We start from the raw sequence: 24,249 nt of genomic DNA, 5'->3' as shown, positions 1-24,249 counted from the left end.
ATTCTTCCTTCTGTTTGTAGTATAATCTTTCTTGTCTTATATGCTTGGTTTTGGAGCTTTTGTTGAAGTATTTTTTCTTTTTTTTTTTTTGCATTTCAAACTTTTTTCTTATATTCATTATCACTTAACTCATGTCTTTCCTTAGGCATGTCTTTGCCTAGCTAGAAAGGCTGCCTCAGCCCCTTCATATTGTAATTACCATTTTTCTGTTTTGGCTCATGCCCTGAGACAAACACTGAGGAAATTGACTGTTCCCAGATGTTTTTCGGTTCCATTTGTTTAAAGACCATTGAAATCAGCTATAGACTGCCAGAGCAATAGACCAAGGTGGGAGGAATTAATCTCTAGGGGGATCTTATGCTCTCTGGCTTGACAAATTTCCCTACAATGATTCAATGACTCTTCCTAAGGGAAAAAAAAAAAAACTTCAATTTCTCTTTTCTGCAAATCTCTCACTTATGACTGAGATTGGGAAAATCAGCTTCTCTTTAATTGGTCAATATGTGGACCATCTTATATGAGCAGCATGTGAAAAGCATGTTTGTGAATGGTTCAAAAGGAGAAGTCCCAGAGAGGAGAAAACTTGCAGAAGAGTGAGTGAGTGACAAAAGTGAAAAATAAGTTGAACAATATGATTATTCATTTTAGGAGTATTATGTCTGAAAGACACACAACATCTGTCTCAAGACACAGCAGAAATAGGAACTGATGGTTTTGTTACCACAGCTCCTTTCTTTTTCAAATCTGTGAACAAAGATGCCCTTATTGCCTTTTTAAAAGAGATGACTGCTGCTGCTCCTGGGGTGCTGTTTCATTATTATATATTCCTACTTTGACTACGGTAAAAACTCATTCTGAAGATCTGCTGGAAGAGATTCAAGATAAAATTCTCACTTTTCTGCCAGATGTGCAGAGTCCTGAAATGTCAAAGCTAAGACTTTTGCAAGAGACTCAGTTGATGGTTGTAAGGACCTTAGAAATCATCTTTTCTAACCTTTTCATTTTCAGATTCATAGACAAATCCCCCCAAATGGTATGATTGCATGTCTAATTTGCACATTAGTAAGTGGAGTGGAGGTGGGCTTTAGGAAAATTATTTTGAATTGATTATGAAGTGCTAATGATACTTAACTGGAAATGTATGTAAAGCATTTAGGACTCAATAAAAATTTTAAGTAATGTTATATTTAAGAATAATTACAATACTGTGAGAGATCTATGGAACAAGGTACAATGCCAACATTTTCTATCTATTGAATACTGTTGATTTTTTTTTCCTCCTCTTCTACAAAGTTCCTTGAACAAAATAAGGAATGGCTCCCTGAGAAAGAGGAGAAGAATGAAGGGAAATTCAAGGAGTGGGAAAATTTTTTTAAATGTTAATAAAATATGATTTTTAAAATAATAATTCATGAGGAAAGTGTACTTGAAGTCCTTTTGGTAGCAGGTTTTTTTTTTTGTCATTTATGAATTTTCTGATTTCATGATTACATTTTTTTAGCTTTTTTCTAGCTTAGTTTTCTAATGATCCAGATAAATGTTCTAATTCTAGCATCTTTATGCCTTCTAACTCAAAAAAGAAAATTCTCATTTTTACTATTCTCTCTTTTCTTAAATTTTATTGTATTTTCACAGAAATGTGTGTTGTTATTCCCATTTACTTTGGTCAGTCAATTTAGGGTCTAGTTCACTGAGGTGAGGTTTTTGCATTTACTTTTGTCTTGAATCTTCATCTTTTAACAATGTGCTTGACACTTACTATTATATATTTGACAAGTAGCTTTGTGAGGGATAGAAATACCCCATTTGCATCAGTAACAGTCACAGTAACAATATCATTTGCATTGTGCTTAAAGATTTTTCAAAGCCCTTTACTTAAGTTGACTCAATTGATGCTTTCAACACTCTTAAGAAGTAGGAGTATTTTTCCCAATTTAAAGAATGAGAAAATTTATAGTTTACATTTCTAAGAAATTAAGGAAGAAAGCAGGTTAGTTGATTTCCCAAATTATAATATAAAAGGAGGCTTGAAAATAAATCATTTTGGGAAACTTCTCTTCACTATTTTAAGCATTTCAATATTTTCATTTATTATATGCTATTTTTAAAAGAGGCTATGTTGCAGTTTTAACTGCTCACAATTAAATTTTCCTGTAAGTATTTAAGACTTGAAAGAATCTGTGAAATTTAATTGCTGTTGAATACAATATACGGAATTCCTGGAAGAGGTCAAAGTAGATGAGATAGTTGGGGATAAAAAAACAACAACTTTAAGGGAAGATATAAAAACCAAAAAAATTCTATGTATTAAATCCTGATTCTAGCATTAGATATTATATTTTGTAGTAGTTTACCTATTTTTTTTCCACTGCATCATGAAGTAAATTAAAAATAAATCCAGGGGCAACTAGGTGGTGCAACGGATAGAGCAGCAGCCCTGGAGTCAGGAGTACCTGAGTTCAAATTTGACCTCAGACTCTTAAAAATTACCTAGCTGTGTGCCCTTGGGCAAGCCACTTAACCCCATTGCCTTGCAAAAAAACCAAAACAAAACAAAACAGACTAAAAAAAAAAAAAAGAAATCCAGAAAGATAAGCAAAAGATAAGAAAAAGAGGTTATGTCTCTTAACATCAAATTGGCCTACACAGAGCTTTGGTTCAGGACAAAAACAGCTATTCCATGCTTTAATTCTTTTTGCAAGGAAACAAAATCAAATTGCAAGACTAAAAGGGTGAGATTTTTGCACAATTTTATATTCTTCCACTTGTGTGTTCTCTCTGTCAAATAGACCTAACAGAAGCAACCCTTGGACTAAGTGGGAGATGGAGATAGTGAGAAAATATTCTGTTTCACCCAAGTCTCTTCTTGATGGTCATCTTATCTGATTTCAAACATTCAACAGAGACTGCATTCTATATATGTTAGGGTAGTTGGGCATACCTTTTTTCCCCTTCACAGTAAACAAATTTTCTAGGAAGAAATGTGTAATAGAGTATATGTCCTAGGCATAAAAGAGGAGTGGGTCTGCCAAAGTAGGCAGACAGGAGGCAGGAAGAAAAAGACCTTTGGAGATATAGGTAACAGTTTAGAAATAGAAATGTGTAGAATGGTGAGTTTAGCTATAGTAGTTTATATGTGTGTGTGTGTGTGTGTGTGTGTGTATGATGTATGATGTATTTATCATCCTTTGTCATTAGTTCTCAGGATAATAGTTGGATTTTTTTTTCAGAGGTCTTAAGCTTTTCAAAGGTTTTCCCCCCCCATCCCAATGTTGTTCTCATTGGATAAGGTATTATTCTGATAGTCTTTAAGAATTTGTTAAACATGTGCTATATACTAGGTCTCATGCTAGGCTCTAGAAATATAAATGTAAGTCACTGAATTCTTACCTCAGTGGGATTACATTTCAGTAGACTGAGTATTTTGGATATAAATATACAAAATAAATACAAAACTCATTGAAGTATATAGAGATGAACTCTTTCGTGTGAAAGTAACCTAGACGTGGTATGGATCATCTTGGGACATAAGAGGCAATGATAAGCATTCCAATTGAGAGAAAGGAGAGAGAGAGAGAGAGAGAGAGAGAGAGAGAGAGAGAGAGAGAGAGAGAGAGAGAGAGAGAGAGAGAGAGAAAGAGATGTCAAAAAAGTTATTATTCAAATGAACACAGGAGTATGGTTTGATTAAGTCAATTCTGGGAACTGGGGTGGGGGGGAATGAACAAGATGATGGTCTAGAATGAGAAAATGACAGAATGTGGCAACAGGCACAGAATTGTGGAAAATATAACAATGACAAAGCTCAATAAAAGGCAAAGTTTGGTTTAGGTGCTGCTATAATTCAGTGCTGAGCCAGAAAATAAAAAGAATGGATTTTGTTTACATTTTCAAGTCTGAGTATTGAATATGAATTTAATTCCCAACCAAAATTGTTTTCCTACTTTCCCAAATACCAATGAGCTAAAAAGCTGCAAAGCTTTAATCTTTAATTTACCTAAATTCTCAGGGCAATTATCTCGAATTTATCTTGTACATGACTGGCAAGTGCAGTTATATGAATGTTGTTTATTCCATCAGACTGTGAGATCTATGAAAATTTTATTTGTTTGTTTCACCCACCCTAGCACAGTACCTTATTGTTGTTCAGTGATTCAGTTGAGTCTGATTCTTCTTAAGTCTTTAGATCATCTCAAAACAATACCATCTATTGGGATATTTTTGTGCATACTAGAGAGATTTGCTGTTTCTTTCTCCTGGATTAAGGCAAACAGAACTTAAATGACTTGGCCAGAGTCAAAGAGCTAGTAAGTATTTGCATTTGAACTTTGGTCTTTCTCTTTCTAGAACCAGTGCTCTATTCACTCATATATCTAATTGTCTCATCACAGTGGCTTATCACTCAATAAATATCTGCTGACTGACAGAAAGATTTAAAAGAGATTTCGAAGGTAATCTAATACTGCTATTGCCATTCTAAAAATCTCCTTTAAAATACTCCTTCAAGTGATTTTCCAACCTCTGCTTGAACATCTCCAGGAAAAGAGAAGTCTACTCTCAATTAAACTCATTCTAAACAGAGATCATTGTTAACTTACTTCAGTATGTTCATGATCAATCATGACCTATTGTGATTCTGCTAGAATCTTGATATAGCAAATTTTACAACTGTGAAGGATATCTTTATTTTAGATAATGACTTTTATAACAATGAAAAGTTTAGAAATTGCTGATGTACTACACAAGTTCCAAAATTCTTTTGGGGGGGGCAGCTAGGTGGCACAGTAGATTGAGCACAGGCCCTGTAGTCAGGAGTACCTGAGGTCAAATCCAGCCTCAGACACTTAATAATCACCTAGCTGTGTGGCCTTGGGCAAGCCACTTAATCCCATTGCCTTGCAAAAAAGCTAAAAAAACTAAAAAAAAACCAAAAATTCTTTCTGACTTAATTTCTTTTCCTTGTCTAATTCTGGGCATATTGTATTTTCTATCAAAAGTGTTCATCAGATTATGTATTGATAGACTAATTCAACAGGCTGCCCATCAATCTGAATGGTATAATCTGGACAATATATTTTTCAGATGTTTTATTTTCAATAGTAGATGATTAGATGAATCTTATTGTTATATTCAAATTTTTATTATACTCCAATTCACTAAGTAATCTTCAATGTTTCAGGTATAAGTGCAATTATCTGAATATAATCTTTAAATAAGAGAACTTGGAATATTCCACCAATACAAAAATCTTTCCTTTTTTCAGAACTTATGCAACATCCAAAGACAGTAGACTAACTTTCAAGGGTGCTATTGAATTTAGATTGTTGTAAGTAGCATTCTTGGTCACAGTTAGAGTGGGGTAGTTGATTATTGTAGTCTCTTCACACTCTGATATATTGTGATTCTGTAATGCTGAAATCTATTCCATAAAAGGAGTAAACACTTGAGATATATGATTCCCCTGCCCAATTATCTTATAAAATTCTTAAGGGAAGGGAAGGCTCTATGGGAATTTTTCTAATTTATTATCCTTATTTGACTCTTCCTAAATTACCACTATGTGAATGAGAACTTTGTAATTTTTTGAAATTTAATCAGAAATAATTAAATTATTTAACAGTAAGTTTTCAAAGTTATCTGATCTTTAATATAATCTTATTTAAATCATTTGATAAATGACAGTTTGCTATTCTGAAGAGAAGTATCAAGATCTATTGTGTTCTATTAAGTAATATATATGGGATGTGTGTCATCAATTAATACAAGGGGGACTTATTATTCTATGGCCTTCAGAGCCAGATGTGGTCAGTCATGAGAAATCATATATAAACTTCTGCCTGTTCAATTGTCATCTTTTTTGTTTGGAATAAATTTGAAGAATGTCTAAGATATTTTCAGAGAAATTTAAGAGAAATGAGAGAATCCTTTTACAGGTTAGTACTGGCTTAAGAATTTGCATGAACTTGTTTAAATTAAATAAAAATTATGATCGCTTTCATCATTATTATTGACATTATATTGATGATGCTAGTCATTACCACACAAAAGAGCTGATTATACTGTATAGCATATATCAATATATGTACATATGTAAAAGTTGACAAAATTCATATCATACTTCAGTGAAAGTAAAAAAAAATAAGTCAGGAGTAGCAATCCTGATCTCAGACAAAACAAAATCAAAAATGGAATTTATTAAAAGGGTGAAGGGAGGAAACCACATGTTCTTTTTTTTGAATTATAAAGATTTTATTTATTTTGAATTTTACAATTTTTCCCTAATCTTGCTTCCCTCCTTCTACCCCACCCCCCGAGAAGGCAATTTGCCAGTCTTTACATTGTTTCCATGGTATACATTTATGCAAATTGAATGTGAGGAGACAGAAATCATTATCCTTAAGGAAGAAACATAAAGTATAAGAGATAGCAAGATCAGACAATAAGACATTAGGTTTTTTTTTCTAAATTAAAGAGAATAGTCCTTGCTCTTTGTGCAAACTCCACAGTTCTTTCTCTGGATAGAGATATATTCTCCATTGCAGACAGCCCCAAATTGTCCCTGATTGGTGCACTGATGGAATGAGCAAGTCCATCAAGTTTGATCATCACCCTCATGTTGCTGTTAGGGTGTACAATGTGGTTCTGGTTCTGCTCATCTCACTCAGCATCAGTTCATGCAAATCCCTCCAAGGCTTCCCTGTATTCCCATACCTCCTGGAAACCATATATTCTTAAAAGTCACCATGGACAGTGAAATTGAATCATTATCAAACATAAATGCATCAAATGGTATAGCATCCAAATTCTTAGGGGGAAAAAGTGAGTGAACTGCAAGGAAACATATATTGCAAAACCATAATGGTGGGGTATCTCAACCTCCATCTCTCAGAATTAGATAAATCTAGCAAAATAATGAACAGGAAACAAAGAAAATTATAGAGCGAGCTTTCTAATGATTAAGTTGGATTTATACCATAGCAGGCAGGGTTGGTTCATCATTAGGAGAACACTCAACATGATTAAACATATCAATAGCAAAATCAACTGAAACATGAAAATCTCAGTAGATACTGAAAAAGCTTTTGATAAAAAAATCAATTTCTTTTAAAAACACTAGAAAGTTTAGGAATAAATGAAGTTTTCCTTTAAAAAAATTGTCTATTTGAGCCCATCAACAAATATTATATTTAATGGGAATAAAGTTAGAGCATTTCCAATAAAATCAGGGGTGAAAAAAGGATGACCATTATTGCCATTACTATTCAATATTGTATTAGAATTACTAGCAGTAGCAATAAGATTAGCAAAAGAAATTGAAGGAATCAGAACTGGCAATGAAGAAGCAAAACTTTCACTCTTTGCAGATGATGTGATAGTATACCTGGAGAATCCAAGAAAATCACCTTAAAAACTCCTTGAAACAATTAACAAATTCAGCAATGTAGCAGGATATAAAATAAACCCACATAAATCATCAGCATTTTTATATATGAATCACAAAGCCCAAGAGCAAGAGATAGAAAAAGAAATTTCATTTATAATAATTGTAGACAACATTAAATACTTGGAAATCTAACTCTTAAGACAAACACAGAAACTGTATGAACAGAATTATAAAGCTCTCCTCACCCAAATAAAGTCATATCTAGATAATTGGGAAAATATCACATGTTCATGGTTTAGCGGAGCTAAAATAATAAAAATGACGATTCTATCCAAATTAATTCAGTGCCATACCAATCAAACTACCAAATAACTACTAAAATAGAAAAAAATAGTAACAAAGTTCATTTGGAATATTAAAAGGGCAAGCTTAGCAAGGGAACTGATGAAAAAAATGTAAAAGAAGGTAGCCTAGCTCTACTATATCTCAAACTATATTATGATGAAGCAGTTGTCAAACTGTCAGGTACTGGATAATAACTAGAGTAATGGAAGTGGAGCAAGATGACAGCAGGAGAACAGGCTTTCCTAGGAGCTCTCTCCAAAATATTTCAAAAACATTTCAAAAAACCTTCTAAATGTTTGAGAGAAAGACCTGCAGGAAAAAGCCAGTGAGGCAATTATCTAGTCACTGGAAAACAGTGGGAAGGCTCTTTACCACATGGTTGGAGGGGGAGGAAGCATGCCAGAGTGAAGGAACTTCAGCTTTCCATGAACAGCCCACCAGGCACCTGGATACCTGGGAGATCCAGTTCATGGAAGCAGAAGCAGTTTCTTCACCTGCCAACCCAGGGATCCCCAAGCACAACTTGGAAGATCTGTGGGGAAACCTCTGCCAGAGCAAGTGGGAAGCCCAGGCTAGTGTGGTCTTTCTCAGTGTGGCCACAGACCTCAGAGCAGTCCAGAGCCCAGGAAATAGAAGTGGGCCCACAGAGCTGTCCAGTAGCTGCTTCCTGAGCACTCAGCCCACAGAAGGTAAGGGATTGGGGGGAGACTGTCAAGGTCTTTCTTTGGTCCTTGGGACAGGACTCTGGGGCTTTGTACACATTCAGACCTTGCTGTAGAATGGGGCCCCCCATTGCCTTAGAGCAGGGATCTCCCTCACAGCTCCAAGGCAGAGGGGTGGGCTTGTGGTCATCCACAAACCAGAGCACAGGCAAGAGAGCAGTCAGACCCTTCCATAAGTCCTTGAAGTACCTGAGGTCCTTGCAGGGGTGTCCTATTAATACTCAAAAGCTCAGGTAGCACCCCAAAACCAGGGCAAAGTCTGGAGAAATAAGTAAACAGAAAAAAGAACCTAACCATGAACAATTACTTTGGTCACATGGAGGATTGAAATACACACTCAAGAGATGAAAAAGTTCAAACTTCTTCATCTAAATACTCTAAGCAATATAGAAGTTGGGCTCAGGTTATGACAGACCTCAAAAAAGATTTTGAAAATCAAGTAAGGGAGGTAGCAGAAAAATTGGGGAAAAAATGAGAGAAATTCAGGAAAAACATGAAAACCAAGTTATTACCTTAGTCAAAGAGATTAAAAAAAACGCTGAAGAAAATATGTTAAAAACCAGTTTAAGTCAATCCAAAACATTGGCGGAGAATTTCTTAAAACACATAATTGGTAAGATGGAAAAGGACCTAAGAAAACTCTCTGAGGAAAACAAATCATTCAAATGTAAAATGGAGCTAAAGGAAGCTGGTGACATTGTGAGGAATCAAGACACAATAATTCAACAGTTAAAGAATGGAAAAACTAGAAGAAAATGTGAAATACCACATTGAAAAAACAACTGATCTGGAAAACAGATCCAGAAGAGACAATTTAAAAATTATTGGGCTATGGAGGGATTTGCATGAACTGATGCTAAGCAAGATGAGCAGAACCAGAAAAACAAACACTGTACACCCTAACAGAAATATGGGGGTGATGATCAACCTTGATGGAATAGCTCATTCCATCAATGCAATAATCAAGGACAATTTGGAGCTATCTGCAATGGAGAATACCATCTGTATCCAGAGAAAGAACTGTGGAGTTTGATCAAAGACCAAGGACTATTACCTTTAATTTAGAAAAAGAAACTGAAAGGAGAGAGAAAATATTTGCTATCTCTTATTCTTTTTGTTTCTTCCTTAAGGATATGATTTCTCTCTTGTCACATTCAATTTGGATCAATGTATACATGGAAACAATGTAAAGACTGGTAAATTGCCTTCTGTGGGGGTGGGGGAGGGAAGTAAGATTAGGGGAAAAATTACAAAACCCAAAATAAATAAAATATTTAAAAAAATGATAGGGCTACCAAAATGCATTGATCAAGAAAAGACATTTGACTTCATTTTAAAAGAATGTCTACAGGAAAATTGCCCTCATATCCTAGAAGCAGAAGGAAAAATAGAAATTGAGAGAATCCACTGAACTCTTTCTGAAAGACATCCAAAAAAATTACCCCCAGGAATATTATAGCCAAGTTCCAGGACTCCCAAATCAAAGAGAAAATATTACAAGCAGCCAGAAGGAAGCAATTCAAATATCATGGAAATGCAGTCAGGATCACACAGGACTTAGCAGCATCCACATTAAGGGCTCCTAGGGCTTGGAATTTAATATTCTAGAAGGCAAAAGAGCATGAAATGCTAAGAATCAACTGTTCAACAAAATGAACATCCTCTTCCAGGGGAAAAGATGGATTTTCAATGAAACAGGGGAATTTCAAAAGTTCCTGTTAAAAGGACGAGAGCTGAATGAAAAATTTATTCTTCAGATACCGGGTGTGGGTTGAGGTATAGATAGGGTGTACGAGATGGATAAATCATGAGGGATTTAATGATCATGATGGGAAGATGATATTGATAATACTCATATGAACCTTTTCCTTTACTCGAGCAGTTAAAAGAAGCATATGTAGACAAGGCACAGGAGAGAGCTGAATTTGAAGGTATAATATATTTTAAAAATGGAGTCAATGGGTGAAAGGGAAATGTAGTGGGAGTAAGAGAAATGAGAGGTAGAATAGGCTAAGACATTTCAAGTAAAAGAATCAAGAAATAGCTTTTTCAGTGGTATGGAAGAGGGGAAGTTGAGGGGCAATAAGGGAGCCTTAATTCTCATCAGAAATGGCTCAGAGAGAAAACAGCATAATCCATAGGATACTGAAATCTAAGAGAAAAAGAAGAGAAAGGGGACATGGGGAGCATAGGGAAGATGTAGGTGATAGAGGAGAGGGTAGAACATGGGAGAGGATAGTCAGATATAACGCATTTTCTTTTTTTACTTTAATACTTTGATAGGATTGCATGGCCTGTCCGGGACCAAGGAGCTGGGTTGTTGCTGGGTCTCTGGGGTGGGATGTAGACTTGGGGATTCCTGGACCGAGGGCTGGTGCTCTTTTCACTGTACCATTCAGCTGCCCCAAAGCACATTTTTGGAAAGGGACAGACTGAAAGGAGAGAGAACATATAAGAAATGGCAATGGGGAGGTATGGAGGGAGGGAATTACAATCAGCAGTGGCAATTGTGGAAAATATGGATCTAACTTCTCAGATGGACTTATGATAAAGAATGCTATTGGAGACAAAGATGATGGTATCAGAACACATACTGAAGCACATTCTTTTTCTGTTTCTTTTACTTTATTTCTCAGGAGGTTTTATATTTTTGTAGGAGTGAGGGTAATTATGTTTACTCTTACAAAAAGGAATGTTTTAGTAATGAGTAAATAAATAAAAAAATTAGGAAAATAGAAAAAAAAGAAATAGAGTAATGGATCAGTGGAGTAGGATAGGTTCAAAAGGAACTGCAGTAAATGGCGACAGCAGTCCACTATTTGACAAACCCAAAGAAATCAGTCTCTGGGAAAAGAACTTGCTATTTGACCAAGATAAAAACTGGACAATAGTATGACAAAAACTAGGCATAGACCCACATCTCATACCCTATACCAAAATAAGTCAAAATGGGTACAGGATTTGGACATAAAATGTAATGCTATAGATAAATTAATAGTCCAAAAATATTCTATCTATCTGATCTATGGAAAAGGAATACATTTATGACCAAACAAGATTTAAAGTACATTATAAATTGCAAAATGAATGATTTTTGACTATAGTAAATTAAAAAAGTTTTTGGACTAATAAAATCAATGCTGCAAAAATTAGAAGAAAAAACAGAAAACTGGGAAATAATCTTCACAACAAGGAGTTCTGATAAAGGTCTCATTTCCAAAATATATAGAGAATAACATCAAATTTATAAGATAACAAGCCATTTCCCAGTTGATTAATGGTCAAAGAACATGAACAGTTCATTTTCAAATGAAGAAATTAAAACTGTGTATAATCATATGAAAAAATCATCCAAATCACTATTGATTTGAGAAATGCAAATTAAAACACCAATGAGGTGTCATCTTACACCTATTAGATTAGCCCAGATGAGAAAAAGGGGAAATGATTAATGTTGGAGAGGTTGTGGAAGGATCGGGACATGGATGCATTTCTGGTGGAGTTGTGAACAGATTCAACATTTCTGGGGAGCAATATGGAACTATGTCCAAAGAGCAATAAAACTGTTCATAACCCTTTACCCAACAATTGTAATTCTAAGTCTATATCCAGAAGAAATTACAAAAAAATGGAAAAAATCCTACATATTCCAAAATATTCATAGCAGCTCTTTTTGTAATGGCAAAGAACTGAAAATTGAGAGGATGCCCATCAGTTGCTAAATAAGTTATGGAACATGAATACTATGGAATACTTTTGTTGTATAAGAAACCATAAATGATTAGACTCTAGAGAAACATGAAATGACTTATGGGATCTGACAGAAGGGAGTAGAACCAAGAGAACATTGTACACATCAATAACATTATGAGATGAAAAATCTTGATGAAAGCAGCTTCTCTCAATAGACCAGAGAGCTAGGACAACTATATTTGACTGATTCTGGACTGTATTATCCCCAACCAGAGGAAGAAAAACAAAACAAAACACACAGATAAAAACCAACCCTTCCAAATCTGATGAACACTTTATAAAAATTATCTTTTATGTATCTTTTTTCCCTTAATCCTAATTCCTCATGCCAAAAAGGACTAATTTGTAATTGTGTTTAACAAAATATGTATGTAAAATTCTAACCTGACTGTTCTCTGCTGAGGGGAGTGTTTGGGAAGGGAGGTTGGAGGAAAATTTTGTAACTTGGAAATATGCAGGCACATTTGGATGAAAATAAATATATAAATAACTCAAAATAATAATAAATGGAAAAGAAGTTAAAAAAGTGAATAGGATCTTACAAAATTTAGATGTAATTGACTCTGGAGAAAACTGATTTGAGATAGAGAAGAATATACCTTTTTCTCTGTAGTACATGGCACTTTTACAATAATTAATCTTGTACTATGGCATAAAAACCTGACAATCAAATGTAGAAAGAAATTAAAAAAGTAAACTTTTGAGATCATTACGAAAACAAAATTACCTATAATAAAGGACCATTAAAAGATTAGCCAAAAATTAATTTGAAATTTAGCAATCTAACTTTAAGTGGGTGGAAAGTTAATCATCTAAATAATCAAAAATTTCATCTAAGAAAATGACAACAATGAGACATACCAAAATATGTGGGATGCAGCCAAAGCAGTTCATTGGGGAAATTTGATATTTCTAAATGTCTCTATCAATAAAATAGAGAAAAAAAGAGGTCAGTACATTTGGCATACAACTAAAAAATTAGAAAAAAATCAAATTAAAAATCACTAATCAGATATCAACATTGAAGCTGTGAAAATGAAAAGACAAATTTAAAAATTGAAAGAAAAAAGAGACCTGGTAAATAAAACTGAGTTGAGTTTATGGAAAAAAGCAAGAAAATAGATAAATTTGTAGTTAATCTGATAAAAAAGAAAGAAGAAAACCAAATTAACTATTTTTTAAAATAATATTTCTTTTCATCCATAGGCGCATGTATCTTTTTAAGCTACAAAATTTCCTTCTCTCAGCATCAGATCCCTTAAGTCATTCCATACTTCTCTAGATTCTGAACATTTATGGTTTCTTACAGAACTATAATATTCCATAGTATCCATGAACCATAACTTATTTAGCTATTCCCCTAATTGATAGGCATCACCTCAATTTCCAGTTCTTTGCCACTAGAAAAAAAGAGCTGCTACGAATATTTGGGAACAAGAAGGACTTTTTCCTTTTTGTTTTTTTTTGGTAATTTCTTCTGGATATAGATCTAGCATTGTAATTGCTGGGTCAAAGGGTATGTGCAATTTTGTTGCTTTTTGAGTATAAATTCATATTACTCTTCAGAAATGTTGGATCTGTTCACAACTCCACCAGCAATGCATCAATGTCCCAATCCTCACACAAGCTCTCCAACATTAATCATTTCCCCTTTTTTTCTCATCTTGGTCAATCTGATAAGTGTGAGGTGATACCTCATTGTTGTTTTAATTTGCAAATTAACATTACCAGAGATGAAAAAGGTGAACTCACCACGAATAAAGAGAAAACTAAGTAATTCTGAGCTATTTTGCCTGTTTGCCAATAAATTTGACAAGCTGAGTGAAAGGGATGGATATTTACAAAGATTTAAGATACTTAGATTAAGAGAAGGAATAAATACTTAAAAATCCCCATTTCAGAAAAAGAAACTTTCTAGGAAAAAATATCCAGACCTAGATGAATTTACAAATGAATTCTACCAAACATTTAAGGATAAATTAATTCCAATCCTGCATAAACTATTAAAAAAAATAGTAGAAAGAGTTTTTCCAGATTCTTTAATGACACCAATATGACTCCAATATACTGATCCTAAACTAGGAGGAGCCAAAACAGACAAAACTATCATAGACCAATCTTCCTAATGGACACTGATGCAAAAATCTTACATAAAATTTTAACAAAGAGATTACAACAAATTATTACTAGTAGTATAGACCATGATCAGGTAGGATTTATATAAGGTAGATAGGGATGGTTAAATTTTAGGGAAAAAAATTCAGCATAATTAAACTTATATAAAAAACTAATAAAAATCATATGATTACCTCAAAAGAAGCTGAAAAATCTTTGACAAAATTCAGCATCCATTCCTATTTAAAAATGAGAGAGTATAAGAATAAATGAAGTTTTCCTTAAAATAATAAACAGTATCTATCTAAAACATTAATAAACATCGAATTTAATGGGGATAAAGAAGGAGAATGTGTAGTAAAATCAGGGGTGAAACAAGAATTCCTATATCCCCCACTGCTATTTAATATAACATTGGAAATGCTAGCTTTAGAAATAAGAGAAGAAAAAGAAATTGAAGAAATTAATATTAGCAATGAGGAAGTAAAACTTTCACTCTTTGCAAATGATATGATGTTATACTTAAAGAACCCTACAAAATCAACTTAAAAACTACTTGTTACATGTAATTTATACCTTCATTCAAAGTAGCAGTATATAAAAAACAATAAAACTCCATTCCATTATCAGCATTCATTTAAGGGAAAGAGAAAGAAAGAGAAATGTCATTTAAAGTTATACTAGATAACAAAACACTTGGTAATCTACCGATCATGAGAAATCCAGATTCTATACGAACACAATTACAAAATATTTTCACGCAAATTAAGTCAGAGCTAAATGCCAAAAATATCAATCACTCTTGGCTAGCCTGAACTAATACAATAAAAATGACAATTCTATCTAAATTGAATTATTTACTTAGTGCCATACCAAAGAAACTACCAAAAAAACTACTTTGAAGAGTTAGACAAAACAGTAACAAAATTCAACTGGAGCAAGAAAGATCAAGAGTATCAAGGAATTGATGGAAAAATAGATTCAAAGAATGGTGACCTAAAGTACCAGATCTTAAAATATATTTTAAAATGGCAGTCATCAAAACTCCTTGGTACTATTTAAAAGATAGTGTAAAGGAGCAGTGTAATTAGAATAGACACAAACAAAACTATAGTAATCTGCTGGTTGGGAAACCCAAAGACATTAGATTAGCTTCTGGGATAAGACCTCACTAAATGACAAAAACTGCTGGGAAAACTGGAAAATACTGTCACCAAAACTAAGCATAGAACCACATCTCACCCACTACACCAAAATAGGATCCAAATGGGTAGGATTTAGCCATAAGGGGTGATACCATAGACCAATTAAGAGATCAAGAGATGCTCTGTCAGATCAATGGAAAGTGGAGAAATTTCTGAACAAACAAGAAATGGAGAATATAAAAATTGCAAAATGAATGATTTTGACAATATGGAATAAAAAAGGATTTTTCACTAATAAAATCAATGCAACTAAGATTAGAAGAAAATAAAGCTGGGAAACAATTTTCACAGCATGTAGTTTTTATCAAAGTATCATTTCTGAAATATATAGAGAACTGAATCAAATTTATAAGCTAAAAATTTTTCCTCACTTGTTAAGAGGTCAACGGATGTGAACAAGTGGTTTTCAAACGAAGAAATTAAAGATTGCTAGAGTCATATGAAAAAAAATTCCAAATCATTGATTAGAAAAATGTACATTTAAACAGTTATGTACATTTAAACAACTATTAAACAACTTTCAGCTTACATATGTCAGATTGACTAAGATGACAAAAAGAAATACTCATCAGTGCTGAAAAGATTGTAGGAAGATTAGAACAATAATACACCATTGATGGAGTAACAAACTGATCTAGCCATTCTGGAGAGTAAAAGGAATTATGCCCAAAAGAGGCATAAAACGGATCATCAACTTTTTTCCCAGCAATATCAATTCTAGACCTATATGGAAAAGAAATCATAAAAATTGGGGAAAATTCCACATATTCAAAAATATTTGTAGAAGTTCTTTTTGTAGTGGCAAAGCACTGGAAATTGAAGGGCTGCCTATCAGTTGGAGAATGTTGTTTAATGGAGTATTATTACTCAATAGCATACCATGAATGGTCAGAATTTAGGGAAACATGGAAAGAATTACACGAACTGATGCTGAACAAAGGGAGCAGAATCAAGAGAATACTGTACCCATCAAGAATAACATTATTGAGTTGGTCAACTGTGATAGCTCTAGTTCCTCTCAGCATTTCAGAGATCCAGGACAACCCTAGAAGGCCTGTTTTGGACAATATCATCCACATCAAGATAGGGGAAAACCCTGAAAAGAATCTGAATGTATACTATATTGTCTTTTGTAAAACTTCTCTAATTTTTTTCTATTGTGCTTTTCTTTCTTTTACCTTAGTCCATCCAAATCCTCTTGCACAAAATGACTTATATGTAAATGTGCTGAGTAAAAATGTACATGCACAACTTATACCAGAATATTCATTGCCAGGGGGTGGGGAGAGTGAAGGAAGGGTAGTAGAGAAATGTATAACTTATTTATTGGCAAGTGGATGAATGATGAAAAGCAACCATAGCATGTAATTTGGAAAAACAAAGTAAAAATATGTTGCAAGATATCAAAGTAAGCAAGATCCTTGTGAAGTAAATGATTATAGGAATATCTTAGGGCTTCAGATGAAAGTTTGCAAAGGACATACATGATTATGATACAATACCCTCACTTTTCAAATGTGGAGACTTATACCCAGAATTAAATGGCATCATGTTATTTAGATTGTGAGAAACAAAAAGGCAAGAACTGAAGAGAGGTCTTTGAAATCTAACTTCATTACCCTTGCCTCTGTTTCATTATTTTTCATTTTATTAAAGGATTTTGGTTTTGTTTCAAGACAAATTTGATGACTGTCAAAACACCTTACTAACATATCAAAAGATCTGTCTTTTTTCCTCTTATTTTGGAGTTTTTTTAATCATTATGAAATAGGTTTCATTCTTCATACTAGGAGAGTGGGAAAAAATAGACCATTTGAATTTTTTAAGGGGTACAGAATCTGCAGTTACTTATTTTAGAATAGTATTGTAATGTTTATTTAAAAATCAATCAGATACAATAGACATTTTATTAAACTTTCTATTGTGGATTTAGACAGGAGTCTATAGAATAATATTTAGAAGGCATGCCATTTGTGTGTAAAAAGGCAGTTATTTTGTGCCAATAGTCTGGTGTTCCCTAAATGAGCAATCAATGTGTTCTTTACTTCTGCAGTTGTCAGGTAACAATTGTATTTTCAAACTTGCCATTTCTTACAAGTTTAGGGAAATTATATAAATTGATCCGTAGCTTTCTTCACAAATTGGAGAATGTAAAATTATTCTTAATGCACATTTTGTCAGTTGATAAAAATGAGACCATTGTAGATAAATAAAGCTTGTGAAAAGTGATGGGATGAATAAGATTATTTAGATTCATGTCTCAATTCAGAATATTATTTTATGAAGGACAAATCCTAGAAATGAAAGAAAAGCATGAAGATAATGGTAGAAAGATTGTTTGAGATGTGAAGAATGATAGCAGTATTTGATCTGCTTGCATTTAATACTAATAATTGGAAAAAACAAGAGATACTTTTGAATTTACAAGAATACAGTTTCTCAGGAATCAAAAAAGAAGACCCACACATCACAGAACAATTATTTGATAGAACTGGGGTTATTTAAACTAAAAGAAGACTAAGATATGACCTTTAGGGGAAAATGGAATAAGGAACATAAACTGTCAGAGGATATTGAGTCACAAAATTTATTACTCACAGACATTCAAATAGTAAATGTTTGTGCCTCCCTTGTCTTTAGATAGAAAGGTAAACATCAAAAATGGCTAAGACTTACAATAAGATTCAAATCCTGATTGAAATATTAGATCTGGGTAACTGCCCTTATCAGTTTGCTATTACTTGTCAGAATCCCAGGGTCTAAGTGGAAGAGACACTTTAAGAGTAATCAATCATTAGTAATCTAGACCATGACCTTTATCAATCCTATGGACACTCTGATAGTAAAGTTTGTTTAGTTTATAATTTGATGATTTTGCATACCAAATATTAAATATAAATATGATTGACCAAGTCATTTGTGTTCTTAGGATAAACCAGTCCAACCATTTTTCAGGTCATCTGACTTCATGACAACATTTGTAATTTTTTTTGGCAAAGACACTGAAATGCTTTGCCATTTTCTTCTCCACCTCATTTTACAAATGAAAAACTGAGTCAGACAGCCTTAAGCAACTTCCCTGGGGTCACAGGGGTAGTAAATATTTGACGATATATTTAAACTTAAAAAGATGAGTTTTTTGTTTTGTTTTGTTTTGTTTTTAGCTTTTTGATGATATTTTAATTTTCCAAATACATGTTATGAAGTTTTTTCAAGATTCATCCATATGTATAGGTATATTTTTGTTCTATCAAATTTGTCAATGTTCCCTTATAATTTCCTGTATAATGTTTTCCAGGTTCTTTTATTTATCTAGGCTTTCTGGTAGTCTGATGATTGGTAAATCATTTCTTCTGGATCTCTTTTTCAGGTTGTTTGTTGTTCCTATTAAAAGTACTTTATTTATCTTCAAAATTTTCAGCAATTTTATTTTGTTCGATGGAATCTTGTGTTCTGATAGATTCATTGGTTTCTATTTGCTCAATTCTGATTTTTAGGGTTTTATTTTCTTCAATTAGTTTTTGCATTTCTTTTTACATTTGGCTATTTTTACTTTTATCCTAATTGATTTCTTTGGTCGTTTTTTTTTTTTATAATTTTCCTGCATGACTCATATTTTCCCCCATATTTTTCTTCCTTTCTCTTTTTACTTTTGAAATTCTTTTTTTAAGCTCTTCTATGAGCTTTTGGATCTGTGTTCAATTCATACCCCTGTGAGTAATTTTTCCACTGATTTCTTCTTCTGAGTTGGCATCGTTTTCATTTTTACGTGCAAAGTAGTTTTCTATAGTGATTTCTCTTTTAACTTTTTTTGCTCATCTTTATTGTTTTAGCTCTGCTCGTAGGGTATGGGGATTATATATCCAAGTGTTTTATTCTGGGACTGGGGTCTGATCCCTGGTTTGTTGTTGGCTAAGATGTTACCTATACAGTCCAGGCATGGCCTTTGCAGAAGTTTATTTCCTCCTTTATATCCAGCTTTTGTCTATGCAATATTTTGTTTAAAACCCAGTCCTGTTTTTTACCTTGTATCCCTAGGGTTCAGTCTTAGTTTGGGTTTTGGCTCCTCCCTGCTGGCTTGCTATCCAGCTGCCAAGTTCTATGCTGTTGTCAGGCTGTTGGGACCTGGACTGCACTGTGGATTAAAGTCTCCTGCTAGCTTTCTTTCTTTGCAGCCTCACTTGGCTTTACTTTGCCTTTTCACCCTAAGAGACAGACCTTCACTGAAGATCCTCCATGATGTCTACCATTGAAAACTTCTTTTGATCTTCTCTTTTTCTTGGTGGTGCCTGTAGCTTTAATGTCTGTGCAGAGTCTTCATTTATCTTTGGTAGGCATAAGCTCTGGGAGTATCTTAGTTTTATGCCTCCATCTTGGCTCTGCTCTGAAGTCCACAAAAGGTGAACTTTTTTTATTCTAAGTCTGGTGTTCTATCTTCTGTGCTATTCATACTTCCTTGTATTGTACTGAACCAAACATTGATCAAAGCACTTCTGCTGCTGAAGCTTAACCAAAAACTCAGTCCACAGAATGATGTATTAATTGTCTTTAAGTACTTGAAAGATTGTCATTTGAAGGAGGCCTTCATGGCATTCATTGACAAAGGAAAATAGAACTAGGAAAAGTAGGTAGAAGTGTCAAAATAAATAAATCACTTTCATGTCAGTGAACAACAAGTAAATCAGAAAAAAAAATTCCCTTTCTAGCTGACCTATTAGGAGGTGGTATAAACACACTTGAAAGGTAATCTCTTCCCTTTCAGTGGAGATAGGGAACCTAGATAGCACAGTTGGTAGAGCACTGACATTGCAGTCAGAAGGACAGGAGTTTGAATCCTGTCTCAGATATTTGCTAGCTGTGTGACCTTGTGCAATTCACTTTACCCTGAATGCCTCACATCCAGGGCCATCTCCAGTCATCCGATTCCTATCTGGTCACTGAACCCAGATGACTCTGGAGGGAGAAATTGAGGCTGGTGACTTAGCACAGAATCCAACTTATGTGCTTGTCATAGCATCACTTCCCTGATGTCATGGTCTTCTTTGAGAATGGACAGCCATTAAATGTAATTAAAATATTTATTTTCTACACTAGATGGTCTCTAACAACCTATAAAACACAAGGATTCTATCATTTCACAAAAACATTGACACATGTAAATCAAGGTAATGTTATAATAATTCATATATAATGAATATATATAATATAATGAATATATAATGGATATAAATATAATGAAACTCATCACAGAAATGGTAGAGATATTTTACATTTAGAGGTGGGAAGAATAGTTTTCTCTGATACTTTCCATCTATTAACCTCAGGTAAATCATTTAATCTTCATGACCTTTAACCAACTCTTGACAAATCACTGTGATTGGTCACTACATTGATAGAGGGAGGATTTTTTTTTCTTTAACTTAAAAATAAATTTTCATTGATATCTTATTTCTTATGTCATCAAAATTATCCTCAATGTCTCTTCTTTTTCTTTTTCCTGAGAGATGTTTAGTATAACAAATGTAATTTTAAATTTTTTTTTGCAGGGCAATGGAGTTAAAGTGACTTGCCCATAGTCACACAGCTAGGTAATTATTAAGTGTCTGCTAGATTTGAACTCAGGTCCTCCTGACTCTAGGGCTGGTACTCTATCCACTGCCCCACCTAGGTGGCCCACAAAGAGAACTTTTAAAGAGGAATAAAATATATAAACACAACAAATTGATGCATTGAAAAAGTTGGAAAATGTGTACAATATTAAATATCTTTAAACCTTCCATTTTCAAGAGGTGGCAAATTGGTTTATTCTTTCATATGTTTTCATTAGTCACATTATTGTCTCATGCATTTTCATTAGAGTCATGTGAAATTCACCTTTAATGAGTGTCTGTGTGAGTGCTCTTTCTATGTACATTGCTGCAGTTACAGCAGCTTGACTGTGTACTTCATTCTCTAATAATTCATATAGATCATTCCATGTTCCTCTGTATTCATCACAGATACTACTTTTATAGCACAGGCTTATGCAATTACAGAAATATGTTGTTTCATCCTTCATTTCTGAAGAGGACCAGTGATATCATGGGTGATACCTTGATTTATATGTGAATTGGATTTAAGTGAACAGAATTGCAGAAAGTCATTAGGGTCCCTCTTTCTTTTTGAGTTATCAAAGTCCTTTTGTTGGACAAAAGTCAAGATGAATGACAATGGCCCTGAATAAGCTTAGTATCTTCATTGTATGAACAAGTTCTAAGGTGTTCATGCTGTCTGCTTCAAGTGCTTTCATGGCCCCTGAAACCAAATTGTTATCACCTGTACATTCTGTTGGGGAAAATTTTCATATGTTTTTGGTAGATATTGTTGCTAATTCACCAACAGATTTGAGACCTGCTGATTATCCTCTGCCTGGTTTAGCCTATCTGTCAACACAATTTACAGGGATGTGGTCACTGCACATTTTACACTTTCTTGAAGCCATGGGTGAAAGTTGGATGAAGATGGATATCAAAGGTGAAAGAGCAGTCATGAAAAAGGTTCATGTGTTATTCAAAGAGCATTAGCACCTCTGGTGTGAGGATACACATTTATATACAACAATTTCTTTTTTCATTTGTGATTAACAGCCATCTACTTTGTTCACCATGGTTTGGTGTCAAAAACTAACAATTTTAAAAACTTTGGAATATAAGACAGATATATTCTTATTAATAAGTTCCTTACTTCTTTCTATTTTGGGGATATGAGGCATCTAATGGAATCTCTGGTTCAAGAGTTATGAACATTTTAGCACTTTTGTTTGCATAATTTCCATTGCTTTTCAAAATGATACTGTTATTTCACAGCTCAAATAATATATTAACACAACCATTAGAAAACATTAACTAGTATTCATTTTTGTAAAAAAATTATATACAATCAAAATTCATTTTTTTGAGGGGGGCAATGGGGTTAAGTGACTTGCCTAAGATTACATAGTTAAGTAAGTATCAAGTGACTAAGGTCAAATTTGAACCCAGGTCTTCCTAATTCCATGTCCTGGGTTTTATCCACTGTACCACTTAGCTGTCGGCTATTGGCATCCAAATTCTTTTTTTTTTTTTATTTCTGACATGAAATGGCCAATTCTTTATTCCTATTTGTTTCTTTTTTTAAAAAATTGATATTTATTTTGTCTATTTTGGATCATCAGTTTACAACACTATATTGGTGGTCATAATAGGAATTTGGCAAGACTCCTTTTATTTTAAAAATAATTTATGTAGATTGGAGATTAATTGTTCCTTAACTGCTTGATGAAATCCACATTTAAATACATCTGGAGGTGGTGACTTTCTCTTAAGGAGTTTTTTTTGATGGTTTGTTCAATTTCTTTTTCTGAAATGGGGTATTTTTATTTCCTCTTCTGTTAATCTGGGCAATATGTAGTTTTATAATTTTTTGTTCATTTCACTCAGGTTATTAAATTAATTGACGTATAGTTTGGCAAAGTATTTCTAAATTATCTCTTTAATTGCTTCCTCATTGGTGTTCAGATCACCTTTTGTATTTTTCATACAGGTATTTTGGTTACTTGCTTTTATCCAAATAACTAAAGCTTTATCAATTTTATTGTTGCTTTTTTCAGAAAATCAACTGAGTTTTGTTTATTAGATCAATGACTTCCTTGTTTTCAATTTTATTAATTTCTCCCTTAATTTTCAGAATTTTTAATTTGGTATTTAATTGGGGATAATTAATTTGTTCTTCTTCAAGCTCTTTTAGTTTCATACTGAAATCAATGATCTCCTCTTTCTCCATTTTATTCATATAGACATTTAGAAATATTAAATTTCCCCTCAAAACTGCCTTGAATTCATCCCATAAATTTTGACATGATGTCTCATTGTCCTCAATTTCTGGGATATTTTTACTGATTATTTCTATGATTTTCTGCTTGATCCATTAATTCTTTAAAATAAAGTTATTTAGCTTTCAGTTAATTTTTTGTTTCTTTCTATGGCCATTTATTACATGTAAATTTTATTGCATCATGATCTGAGATGTATGCAATTATTGTTTCTGCCTTTCTGCATTTGATTGTAAAGTTTTATGCCCTAGTATATGGTCAATTTTTATATAGGTACCATATACTGCAGAAAAAAATCTATATTCTATTCTATCCTATTTAAGTTTTCTCCAGAGGTCTGTCATTTCAAATTTTTCTAAGATTTTATTCACCTCAACTCCTTTCTTGTTTATTTTGTCATTAGATTTATCTAGTTCTGAGAGAAGGAGGTCCTCTCTTATTAAAGTTTTGCTGTCTAGATCTCCTTGTAATTATCTTAGCTTTTCCTCTAGGAATTTGGCCATATCACTAAGTGCATACATACTTAATAATTACATAGTTTCTTTGCTTATGGTGCCTTTTAAGAAAATGTGGTTTTCTTCTTTGTCTCTAATAATGAGACAGATTTTTGTCTGTGCATTATCTAATATAAGCATCACTAGCCCTGATTTTCTATTCTTAAACTGAAACATAATGTACTTTGCTCTATCCTTTTACTTTTAACTTGTGTTTCTTGTAAACATCATATTTTAGGATTCTGGTTCTTAGTCCTGTCTGCTCTCAGTTTCCATTTTTTGCAATAGTTTCTCCCATTCCCATTTAGAAATCAGATTACTAAGTTTTCATTTCCCCTCTATGCTATTTTTCCCATTAATATATTTTTTCTTTCCTTTCCTT

General features: G+C 33.3%; 1 pseudogene; it reads left to right on the top strand.

Annotated features, from left to right (window-relative positions):
• Positions 1-395: 395 nt before the first annotated feature.
• Positions 396-22,087, top strand: LOC141499373 (N-acetylneuraminate lyase-like; annotated as a pseudogene).
• The last annotated feature ends 2,162 nt before the right edge of the window (positions 22,088-24,249 follow it).

This window comes from Macrotis lagotis, chromosome X, assembly GCF_037893015.1.
Source record: "Macrotis lagotis isolate mMagLag1 chromosome X, bilby.v1.9.chrom.fasta, whole genome shotgun sequence".
In the NCBI taxonomy this organism is placed as follows: Eukaryota; Metazoa; Chordata; class Mammalia; order Peramelemorphia; family Peramelidae; genus Macrotis; species Macrotis lagotis.
The sequence above is the reverse complement of the archived record's forward strand: the minus strand, read 5'-3'. Positions and strand labels throughout refer to the sequence as shown.